Source organism: Aulonocara sp. 'chitande type north' Nkhata Bay, linkage group LG9 (assembly GCF_057382095.1).
Source record: "Aulonocara sp. 'chitande type north' Nkhata Bay isolate Kocher_YH1m ecotype deep benthic linkage group LG9, A_spYH_male_GT1.1, whole genome shotgun sequence".
Taxonomy (NCBI): domain Eukaryota; kingdom Metazoa; phylum Chordata; class Actinopteri; order Cichliformes; family Cichlidae; genus Aulonocara; species Aulonocara sp. 'chitande type north' Nkhata Bay.
Genome location: NC_141352.1, coordinates 889,169 through 901,292, shown reverse-complemented (window position 1 = coordinate 901,292; position 12,124 = coordinate 889,169). Strand labels below are relative to the sequence as shown.

At 43.3% G+C, this 12,124-nt stretch overlaps 1 long non-coding RNA gene across 2 annotated transcripts; it reads right to left on the bottom strand.

The window, feature by feature from the left end:
* Nucleotides 1–6,087: 6,087 nt before the first annotated feature.
* Nucleotides 6,088–8,140, bottom strand: LOC147321370 (uncharacterized). Of its 2 annotated transcripts, XR_015130932.1 has the most exons (4): nucleotides 7,988–8,140; nucleotides 6,909–7,003; nucleotides 6,735–6,800; nucleotides 6,088–6,578 (listed from the first exon to the last, which is right to left on the bottom strand). It is a non-coding gene; the product is annotated as an uncharacterized LOC147321370 (long non-coding RNA). The 2 variants fall into 2 exon arrangements; XR_015130931.1 differs by lacking the exon at nucleotides 6,088–6,578 and having other exon boundaries at nucleotides 6,591–6,800.
* Between the last annotated feature and the right edge of the window lie 3,984 nt (nucleotides 8,141–12,124).

Sequence of the window (12,124 nt, the reverse complement as noted above, 5' to 3'; positions counted from 1 at the left end):
ACCGCCACGTGACGACGGCTGTCCCAATCCGAAATGTACTTCAAATGCATACTCCAAATGTGCCGTCGATTTCCCCAAATATCAAGCGTGGTCCGGTGCACGCTTCGTGGTCCCATATATCCCACAATTCATAGCGCGGCTGTGGGTGTGGATAATTTTGCCGCAAAATACGGCACACTGCTGTTGGCCACATGTCGGCAAAGTTGTGTGTGTAACCCATATCAACTACTCCCTGTCACATGACCCACGTCAGCTGATTTGAGGTCCCTCTTCTGATTGGCTCCTTCCACGTCGCGGCAACTCTCAAAACCGGCTGTGGAGGGATACTTCCGGGTTCAGAATCAGAATCAGAATCAGAATCAGAATACTTTATTGATCCCTGGGGGAAATTATTTTTTGTTACAGTGCTCCATTTTAAACCAACAGGGTTCGACTCCTGCTGTGGCTGTGAGCTTATGGCATTTAGAACGGTATTGGAAAACAAAGCGTTTTCTATGGAAGAAATATAGTATCATCAGAATTCAAGTATCATACCAATACAAGTGAATTTTTATCCTCCAAATTTCCCTGCAAAAATATTCACCTGCAAAAATTCACCTGCAAAAAATTCACCTGAAAAAAATTCACCTGCAAAAAATTCACCTGCCAAAAATTCACCTGAAAAAAATTCACCTGCAAAAAATTCACCTGCAAAAATTCACCTGCAAAAATTCAACTGCAAAAGTGATGAACTTTAATGACCCAAGCCAGAGCAATCAGCACCAGATCGAGTCGAGTGGCTCTCAGCCAATTAAATTACGCTGTTTGATCACATGACACCGTTAGCCAGCAGTTTGTCTCCTAAAAGAGAGCTGTTTAGAGGTGAGTGATTAAGTTTTTCTCCTAAATAGAGATCATTACAGAACGCCTAGTCCTACTTAAAATCCCATTTATTTTTTTTTATCATCTACTCGAACTAAGGAAAACGTTTGACTAACTCAAAGACAATTTCCACGCCTCCCCTGCCTGACTGCAGAGGCAGTTTTGAATTTAGGAGCAGCAAGATGGAAGCGGCAAACCCTGGCGATTCTCCGGTAAGTATATTGTTTTTTATCTTCAAGTTTGTCTTTTGAAACCTTAATTTTATTTAAATCCGTTGCTCACGTATAAAGTACACAGACGGGGTCTTTGCTCAACTCGTCTGAGGCGTGTCTCACTAAGCGCTACATGCTAGCATCCTGCTAACCGAGCTACCCTTTACATGCTGTGCTTTAGAAAATAGGATACTCGTTAAAAAATACTCCGCAGATATTGAATCAGAATCAGAATCAGAATCAGAAACTTTATTGTCATTGTCATGAGAACAACGAAATTAAGAATGGTCCCCGATCATTGCATCATCCCTAGCAATATCAAAATATAAATAAAACAATAAAATTCAATAAATAAAATAGATAGAATACTTAAAATACTAATAAGATATAACAGTAAAACATTCACATACATTCCCACACACATGCTTCAGACCGTGCATAGATTAACACAAGAGTGGCGTGATGGACATTTTTTTGTAGTATTCAGATGTGTTATTGCAGTTGGATAACAGCTGTGTTTGAGTCTATTAGTCCTTGCTCTGATTGCCCTGTACCGTCTGCCTGAGGGCAACAGTTCGAACAGGGAGTGGCCAGGATGTGAGGTGTCTTTTATGATGTTTTGGGCCTTTTTAAAACAGTGGGCGTTGTGTAGAACTTCCAGTGTGGGGAGAGGGCAGCCAGTGATCTTTTGGGCGGTGTTAATGATCCCTTGGAGTGCTTTCCTCTGAGCCCCTGTGCAGCTAGTGTACCAGATGCATATGCAGTAAGTTAGAACACTCTCAATGGTGGCTCTGTAGAAGGACACCAGCAGTCTCTGTGTGATGTTATTCCTCCTGAGAATTCTCAGGAAGTCTCTGTTGGGCCTTTTTCAGCAGCTCGGAGGTGTTCACACTCCAGGAAAGGTTCTCCTCTATATTGACTCCCAGGAAGCGGAAGCTTGCCACCCTTTCTACACAGTCCCCATTTATGAATAGTGGTTGGATCTCTGCCTTTTTCCTTCTGAAGTCTATTATGAGTTCTTTGGTTTTTGAAGTGTTGAGGAGGAGGTTATTGGCCTTACACCATGACGTCAGCTGCTCCACCTCGTCTCTGTACGTAGACTCGTCTCCCTTGGAAATGAGCCCCACCACTGTGGTGTCATCTGCAAATTTCACAAAGATGTTGCTGTGGTGGCGAGGAGTGCAGTCGTGTGTGTAGAGAGAGTAGAGCAGTGGACTGAGCACACAGCCCTGGGGTGAGCCAGTGCTGAGACTCAGGGCTGAGGATGTGTGATGGCCAACTCTGACTCTCTGTCTACGGCCCGAGAGGAAGCTATTGATCCACATGCAGGTGCTGTATGGAAGCCCCAGGTCTTGTAGCTTGGCCACCAGTTTGTGTGGAAGGATGGTGTTAAAAGCTGAGCAGTAATCCACGAAGAGCATCCGCACATAGCTACCATGCTCTTCCAGGTGAGTTAATGCAGCATGGAGTGCTGTGGCTACAGCGTCTTCCGTGGACCGGTTTGCTCTGTAGGCAAACTGGTGTGGATCCAGGCTGCGGGGCAGGGCTGCTGTGATGTGTCTGCGGACCAGCTTCTCAAAGCATTTCATTACCACTGGGGTGAGTGCCACCGGTCTGTAGTCATTCAGGCCGGTGATGTGGGGCTTCTTAGGCAAGGGGACTATGGTGGAGGACTTCAGGCAGAGTGGGACAGTCGCCTGTGCGAGGGATTTGTTGAAAATCCTGGTGAAGATCCCAGCCAGCTGTCCTGCACAATCCCTCAATATTCGACCTGGCACACCATCAGGACCCGCCGCCTTCCTCGGGTTAACAGCCTGCAGCATGCGCCTCACCTCGTGCTCTTCCAGGGTGAGGGTGGTGCTGCTATGGGTGGCGTGTTGCTGCTGTGGCTCCAATACCTCCGGTACCCTGGTCTCAAAGCGGGCAAAGAAGATATTCAGCTCCTCTGCCAGCTCCAGGTCACCGTCCGCAGCTCCGAGATTGATCTTATAGTTGGTTAGGTGCTGGATGCCTTGCCACACCTGCCGGCTGGTATTACTCTTCAAATGGTCCTCGATCCTCCTCCTATAGTCCCCCTTTGCCTCTCTGATGCCTCTCTTCAGGTTGGATCGGGCTGTGGTGTAGTAATCCCTGTTGCCAGACCTGAACGCAATGTTCCTCTCCTTCAGCAGCTGCCTGACCTCCCGGGTCATCCAGGGCTTTTGGTTGGGATAAGCCCGGATCCGTTTGACTGCTGTAACAGTGTCTATGCAGTGTTTTATATAGCAGAGGACACCGTCTGTGAACATTTCCAAGTCCTGATGTTCAAAGATATCCCAGTTAGTCCTGTCAAAACAGTCCTGCAGCTGCTGAGAGGCACCCTCTGGCCATATGGTAATATTCTTTGTGATGGTAAGAGCAGTTTTCTTGAGGGGGGCATATGCAGGGATTAGAAACAGTGACAAGTGGTCAGACTGACCCAGATGTGGCAAAGGTCTGGCCCTGTAGCCCATTTTGATGTTGGAATAAACTTTGTCCAGAATCTTGTCACCCCTAGTGGCACACTTGACGTGCTGGTGGAATTTGGGGATTGCTCTTTTTAAGTCTGCGTGATTGAAGTCCCCTGCTACGATATGTACAGCGTCAGGGTAAGTGCTCTGTTTATTATTGATGTTTGTATGCAGGAGTGCGATCGCAGAGTTAGCATTAGCATCTGGTGGTATGTAAACAGCTGTTATTATGACAACGGTGAACTCCCTAGGTAGGTAGATGGGCCTGCATTTAACAGTCAGATATTCAATGTCCGGTGAACAGTGACGGTCTATTATCACTGTGTTGGTACACCAGCTGTTGTTCACATACATACAGAGCCCCCCTCCTTTGCGCTTACCGGAGTCCACTGTTCGGTCATGTCGCTGTGTGGTATAGCCTGCTAGCTCAATAGCAGAGTCTGGAATGGATTGATGTAGCCAGGATTCAGTGATAAGAAGGATGCATGAGTCTTTGATGAAGTTATTCGCTGCTATTTGCAATCTCAATTCGTCCAACTTGTTCGCGAGGGATCTGGCATTTGTGATGAATAGGCTGGGGAGCGGTGGTTTGAGTGGCTGCCTCCGTAGCCTGGCTAGCGCGCCGGCCCTGCAGCCTCGCCGTCTCCTTCTCTCTCGACGCCGCCTGCGCCTCCACCCCGAAGGGATAACAATCCATGGGGAGCCCGGACTCCTCGCTATTGATAGATAGACGAACACTGCAAATATAATGTTGTAAACGAAAACGGCCTTTGGTGAAGTGGTAAAATACACCATGAATAAAGCCATAGATTGAATGGCTGCCATGGTTGCAGAACAGCCTGATTTAATGACAAGAATGGGGAAGAGTGAGGTGAAGTGAACCACAGCCACAAAACACGGTCAGACAAGGCGGCAAAAGGGCAGTGATCTGTCCGTCAGTATGAAGTTGGTGTGTGCTTTGGTGAACAAAAACTCCAGACTGGTAGCAGGAAGATGGGAGACTCGTGTTTCACTGGAATAGTGGTGAATTAAAACATCCTTTGTTGGGGACATTTAGGTGTAAATGCATCCATACAGGCAAGACAGAGGCAGACCAGACAGTGAAGAAAACAAGGCAAACATTAGAAATATTAAAACGGAAATATAGGATTAATATAACATACAATTGGGGAAAATGTAAGGAACACAATGTAAATGATATTGTAAAGTCATTAAAACAGCATACTCTGATTAAAAGAAACAGATAATTGGGTAGGATGATGATGATGATGATGATGATAATAATAATAATAATAATAATAATAATAATAATAATAATAAAATAAAAAAAAATGTACAAGATGGGTATGTATACTTGTAGCCAGAACTTAACAACTATAAAGTTGTAGCATGTCAGTACCTTACCCCATCCATTATATCCACACTTTCAGAAAAGGATATGGTCAATATCTTTACAAATACTATCTAAACTTAAACTGGATATCCCCTCTGCTTCTTCTGCTTCTCGTATACACCCTCAGGGTTTGTGATCAGCCAGCGGCTGATATGATCATTAATCCTGTAAAATAATATTCTTTCGGTTTATGAATCTGTTTGCATGGATTTCTTAATCTGTTTCCACTGTTAGCAGAAGTTGTGGTGTGCTGCTCTCCAAGACTACAAGCTGCGTTAAAGTTGGAAGTAACTGGCCGATGTTCCACTGTTGAAGATAGCTGTGCCCATTTGTTGCACATTGTGGGTATGGAGAAGTTGAGGCCCTTGCAGGCTACCCACAATTTCCCCAAACTGAGCGATTATACATCTTCCTTCCATATTTGTATCTTGTGTCACTAAAAATAATTTTATTTAATTTTATACATTGATTAATGACCTGCAGAATCTCCTTATCATATTAAGTGATTCATAATTGTCACTTTATGCTTTCTCCATCTTGAAAGTGATGACATCCTTGCATTACATCCTTTAGGTTCATTTTCTGCAGGCAGGTTTCTGACAGAGAACAGGCAGATTTACACTATAACATGCAGCGTTCTATAGATGGACACATAAAGAAATGAAAAATTACATGTATGTGCTAACTTTCTAAACACTGTTACATTAATGATTAAGTAGATAAAACATTTATGTCAGCCTTGGCTCATAGTTCATTTAAAGACAAGAACTTTGTGTGTGTTTCAGGTCCTGCACTCTCAAAGACTGAATGAACCAGCATTGCAGCCATGGGTCACTGTGAGCATCACAGGGAAGGTTGAAGCCGCCCACTGCAGCTGTAAGGCCGGAGTCACGGAGACCTGCACCCACGTCACTGCTCTTCTGTTTAATGTAGAAGCAACAGTGTTGATCTGTGGCACAAGGACTGTTACAGGTGAACCTGCATACTGGGTTTTGCTGGGTAATATGACCAAGATACAGCCAGAGGTTGGCCATAAGATAGACTTCTCCTCTTCAGCTGCCCAAAAAAGGCTCTTGATCAGAACAAACAGACCATCTGTAGTGACAGGTAAAAGGAGCCGTCCTCAAAAAAGAAAAATCCCACCTGCTACTGTGGAGGAGTTGTCACTGCTATAATGCCATCATGTTTTATCTAGGGGTCTAGATTTATGCCTATAGTGCACTGCCATGTAAATAATTTGCATTTACTGAATGAGTATCACTGTTCAAAAATTGAATAAAGAAACAAACTAATTTTTGCCTTCTTTTTTTTTTTTTATTAAAACCACTTTATAGAACATCACATCAGTTACAATGTAGAATCCATGTCACTGGAGAATTTTGATTCAATAAACAGTAAAAAGGTGAGCTGTGAAGACCAAGGACAAGTGCAGCTCACAGGTTTTCTATCCAAGGAATCCCAGAAGATTGCATGGTGTCATTGCCCAGCAGTTGTTCGCAGGACATATGGACTCAACCTCAACAATCCCTCACACTGAGCAGCATGAAGTGACAGTGCAGAGGAAAAACTCCCCTTTAACAAGAAGAAACCTCCAGCAGAACCCGGTTCAGTACCAGCAGCCATCTGGGTTTGGAGGAGAGAGACAGACACAGAACTACCAAAAGTATATTTTTTTATGTGATTGACTGTTGTTGTAATTCAAGCCCTGAGTGTAGAGCAGGTAAGATATAAAGTTGCATCCTAAATTCATGCAGAGTGTTTAGTTTATGACTTTTTCACCTGGTCATTTCTTGATGAACAGATGGTCTTTTAGGGTTGACCAAGCTGGTACCTTGACTCTGTTCTCTGCAAGATGTTGCAAAAAACAAAATCATATGGAGACAATATTGGACACAAAATATATAACAATTTAGTTAAATGTAGCATTAACTCATAAGTCTTGCTAAAGTAAACCTTGTATTCTGATTCATCACAGCAGCAGTTCAGTTGGATGATGTCAGTAACTGCAGCAAGTGTCTTGCTGACTGAATAATTACATCTTGCATAATCTGAAACAAACACATAAAGACAGAAACAATTTATAAATTAACGTTCGATAAAATCTAAGAATTAATCATTTATTAGATACCAATATGAATATGTCTACCATAAAACTTGTGTGGAGCGAAGTTACATTCAATCAAGATGGTCTGACATGCTACAACTTTATAGTATTCTGGCTACAAGTATACATACCCATCTTGTACATGTTCTTTAACATTATTATTATTATCATCATCCTACCCAATTATCTGTTTCTTTTAATCAGAGTATGCTGTTTTAATGACTTTACAATATCATTTACATTGTGTTCCTTACATTTTCCCCAATTGTATGTTATATTAATCCTATATTTCCGTTTTAATATTTCTAATGTTTGCCTTGTTTTCTTCACTGTCTGGTCTGCCTCTGTCTTGCCTGTATGGATGCATTTACACCTAAATGTCCCCAACAAAGGATGTTTTAATTCACCACTATTCCAGTGAAACACGAGTCTCGCACCTTCCTGCTACCGGTCTGGAGTTTTTGTTCACCAAAGCACACACCAACTTCATACTGACGGACAGATCACTGCCCTTTTGCCGCCTTGTCTGACCGTGTTTTGTGGCTTTGGTTCACTTCACCTCACTCTTCCCCATTCTTGTCATTAAATCAGGCTGTTCTGCAACCATGGCAGCCATTCAATCTATGGCTCTATTCATGGTGTATTTTACCACTTCACCAAAGGCCGTTTTCGTTTACAACATTATATTTGCAGTGTTCGTCTATCTATCAATATCTGCGGAGTATTTTTTAACGAGTATCCTATTTTCTAAAGCACAGCATGTAAAGGGTAGCTCGGTTAGCAGGATGCTAGCATGTAGCGCTTAGTGAGACACGCCTCAGACGAGTTGAGCAAAGACCCCGTCTGTGTACTTTATACGTGAGCAACGGATTTAAATAAAATTAAGGTTTCAAAAGACAAACTTGAAGATAAAAAACAATATACTTACCGGAGAATCGCCAGGGTTTGCCGCTTCCATCTTGCTGCTCCTAAATTCAAAACTGCCTCTGCAGTCAGGCAGGGGAGGCGTGGAAATTGTCTTTGAGTTAGTCAAACGTTTTCCTTAGTTCGAGTAGATGATAAAAAAAAATAAATGGGATTTTAAGTAGGACTAGGCGTTCTGTAATGATCTCTATTTAGGAGAAAAACTTAATCACTCACCTCTAAACAGCTCTCTTTTAGGAGACACACTGCTGGCTAACGGTGTCATGTGATCAAACAGCGTAATTTAATTGGCTGAGAGCCACTCGACTCGATCTGGTGCTGATTTCTCTGGCTTGGGTCATTAAAGTTCATCACTTTTGCAGTTGAATTTTTGCAGGTGAATTTTTTGCAGGTGAATTTTTTTCAGGTGAATTTTTTGCAGGTGAATTTTTTGCAGGTGAATTTTTTTCAGGTGAATTTTTGCAGGTGAATTTTTTGCAGGTGAATTTTTGCAGGTGAATATTTTTGCAGGGAAATTTGGAGGATAAAAATTCAGTGTCATAAATTCAATGTCTAAAAATACTTGAATTCTGATGATACTATATTTCTTCCATAGTTTTCTCTCCTCAATTCATCGATAAACTCATTTCACCTCAGCGGTAAGTGTCCTTAATATCTTACAACCTTTGGTTGTCAGTAACCAGCCGATCGTTTTCGCGACTTAAAAAATGACTTTGTGCGGCAGCGTTCCCACCGCGAGCAGAACTCCGGTTCAAAAACCGCTGTTTTTGAACACTTTTATTTACTTAAGCATTTTTATGGGCTTACTTTGAAACACAGTGCGATTGAATGATTATTGTTATGTGTTGCCTTGAATTCGGCTATGCTGTCTGTTAGACAGTTGTTTTTCTTTATTGTTGTTTTTGTATTGTTTGTAGCGAACGCTACTGGAATGTATAGAGTAAGCTACGTAGCCAAGATGATTAATGATTTAACTGTTGTACATAGATTGATGATGATTTATGATTTGCATTGTTACCTAGACTTGCAGAAGAATATATTTGTTTACCGGTAAACTGAATTGAACTTGATGTGCTAATGGACATTTTTCTGACCTACAGGTCAGGTTTTTTTCCCCCTTTGAATTTGATCTTCTTCATATTGAAGTGGCGAGCCGGTAGGACCATCCTTTGTTTTCCCCTCTTTTCCCCCACTTAGCCGTCTTTGGATTACGGACATATTTCCCCCTTGTATGAAGCTGGACCCTAAGGAGGAATACCTTAAAAGTGAACTCTAAAAAGAAAAGGACCAAAAAAAGGACTCTTAGCAAAAGGACTCTTGCACAGAAAAATCACAGCACTGATTTATTATTTAATTGTGGACATTTACGTTGTGTGTTGTGTTAATTATTTTGTTCCATTTCCCCTTTCCCCTATTTATTCAATATATTTTTGGTACAAGACATTGCAGTTTTTGGTCTCATCATTCACACCATCTAGGCTCCATAAAGAACTATTTCTTCTGCGCGTCAGTCAGTAAATTCATCCATTGCCATAAACTAGTCCTTAAATAACTTAGCGTTACACGTGGCGAGCCAGCCAGGAGCCTGATGGGTGAATGAGGGTTTTTTTTTTGTGTTATTTGATGTAATTTGATATTCGGTAATTTCTGTGGTTTTGATAAGGTCCGCGACAAGAAAAAATGAAGTTTATTCAGGAAAGTGGGGTCAATGTTGCACATTCTGTCATTGTTTCTGGTGCCACAAACACTGAGAAAGATGAGGAAATTCTTGATTATTTGACACAATACGGTCGTATAAAAACTGTTATATTCGTGGATGACGCAAATAGTGTTTTTTACAAAAACCTGATCGTTGAATATTGTGATAGTTCTGCGATAACTGCTCTTAATACGTTTTTCCCATATACTCATCAGTCAAAGAATCACTCGGCTTTGACTTTTTGTGTAAGATCGCTTGCCGCAGAATGCACAGCCACAGGAGGAGTCAGGACCCCTGCAGATTACCTCGGCGAGCTCAAGCAACTTGCACGCCGCAGCGGCAGGGATTTTCCAGATATTCTGCGGGAAATGATGGGACAAATCAGTGAGCATCTGGAAGGAATCGAACAAGACAGTGACTTAGAGGGAGCCTCAGTCCAAATTGTGGAGCCTGCATCATCTCTGCCTGGCCAGCAGGGGTCATTGTCTGGACACTCCGCAATCTCTGAGACAGCTACCAGCAATCCCTCACCTGACCAACAGGGGTCACTGCCACATCCACAAAGATTTTCACTGTCACAGACTGAAATGAACCCCCCGGAAATACAAAAGTTAGTGGTGGAGCATGTTGTAAAAACAGACACCGTATCTGCATTCAGACTTCGTCCTTTCTCTGGGAAGATCCCCAAACCAGCTAACGAAACAGATTATGAGACCTGGAGATCTCACATTGAACTGCTGTTAGCAAATCCAAATTTGGCACCTCTACAGATCACTCGTCGCATCCTTGAAGGTTTGCTACCTCCGGCAGCAGATGTTGTGAAAGGGCTGGGCTCAAACACAATTCCATCCATCTATTTGAAAGTGTTGGATTCTGCTTTTGCTTTAGTACAAGATGGTGAAGAGTTGTTTGCTCAATTCCTGAATACGTTACAGGATCCGGGTGAGAAACCCTCTGCTTTTTTGCAACGTTTACAACTCACATTAAACACTGTGATGAAAAGAGGTGGTATCTTGTCTTCAGACTTCAACAAACATTTACTCAAGCAGTTTTGTCGAGGATGCTGGGATAGCGATATCCTAAACAAACTACAGTTGGAGAACTTGAGGAGCAATCCCCCATATTTTGCAGAGCTCCTCCTACTGCTTCGAACTGAGGAGGGTAGACAGCTGGCCAAGGAGAATCTCATGAAGAACCACCTAACTGCATCCAAGCCTCGTGCCGCTGTTCATTCCCAGAGCACATGTGCTTGTAGCCATTCAGACACCAAGGCTATTAATGAGCTGAAGCAACAGATGCAGAAACTGCAGAGTCAAATGGCTGCTCTTCTCTCACAGAAATCTCAATTCTCCAAGCCAGCACCACCTCAACTCAGATCAGCACAACCAAGACCCAGCAGCAGTGCAACCAGTTCCCGGCCTAGAGCAGGCTACTGCTTTAAATGTGGAGAGGATGGGCACATGTCAGCAGGATGCGCCAACCCTCCGAACCCGACACTGGTTCTGAAAAAGAAGAAACAACTTGAAAAAAGTCAGCAGGCTTGGGACAGCAATAACAAATCGTCAAACTAAAGGCAGTCTCTGTGGAGGGACAGACGGAGGCTGCAATCGACCCATGTCCCAGTTACAAGCAGGATGGACGTTCCATCACATTGCCTAAAGGAGTCATTGGAACCAGAAGCACAGCACAGGTCACGATTGGAGGAACTGTATTCAACTGCCTGTTAGACACTGGGTCTCAGGTAACCACCATCTCTCACTCCTTCCACCATGATTATCTTTCTGACCATGAGATACAACCTCTGAAAAATCTACTGGAGATAGAAGGAGCAAATGGCCGAGCTGTTCCATACCTTGGTTATGTGGAGCTGAACGTCACTTTCCCTCCCGACTTCTTGGGTTCCACCACAGCTGTTGACACACTTGCCCTGGTAGTTCCTGATGTCCAATCAGCTCAACAGCCGTCAATACTGATTGGTACAAACACTCTGGACTTGGCATATGAGAGAGCATTCTCAGACCAACAACCCTCCATTCCAGCCCCACATGGATACAGAACGGTGCTGAAAATCCTTGAGCAACGATACAGACTGGCCAACAGTAACCATCATGGAATCATCAAGCTGCACACTGACGGACCACAGACCATCCCAGCTGGAAAAACTGTTGCCTTGGAGGGGTTAATTTGCGGACGCTGCCTCCAGGCCGAGAAGGCTGTGTTGGTGGAACATCCAACTTCGTCGCCTCTGCCAGGTGGCTTAATGGTCCCGTCTTGTGTCATGGATTTCCCTGACGAAAAGTGGGCTACTGGAACAAGAAGGCATCGGTGGGCAAGAGACGAAAACAGGGCGTTTTTGGAATGCTACTACGCAAGTAACCCCGGCGGAAGGGGCTACATGAATAGGATGAGGGACCTATGGATTCTTCGATACCCAACATCCAC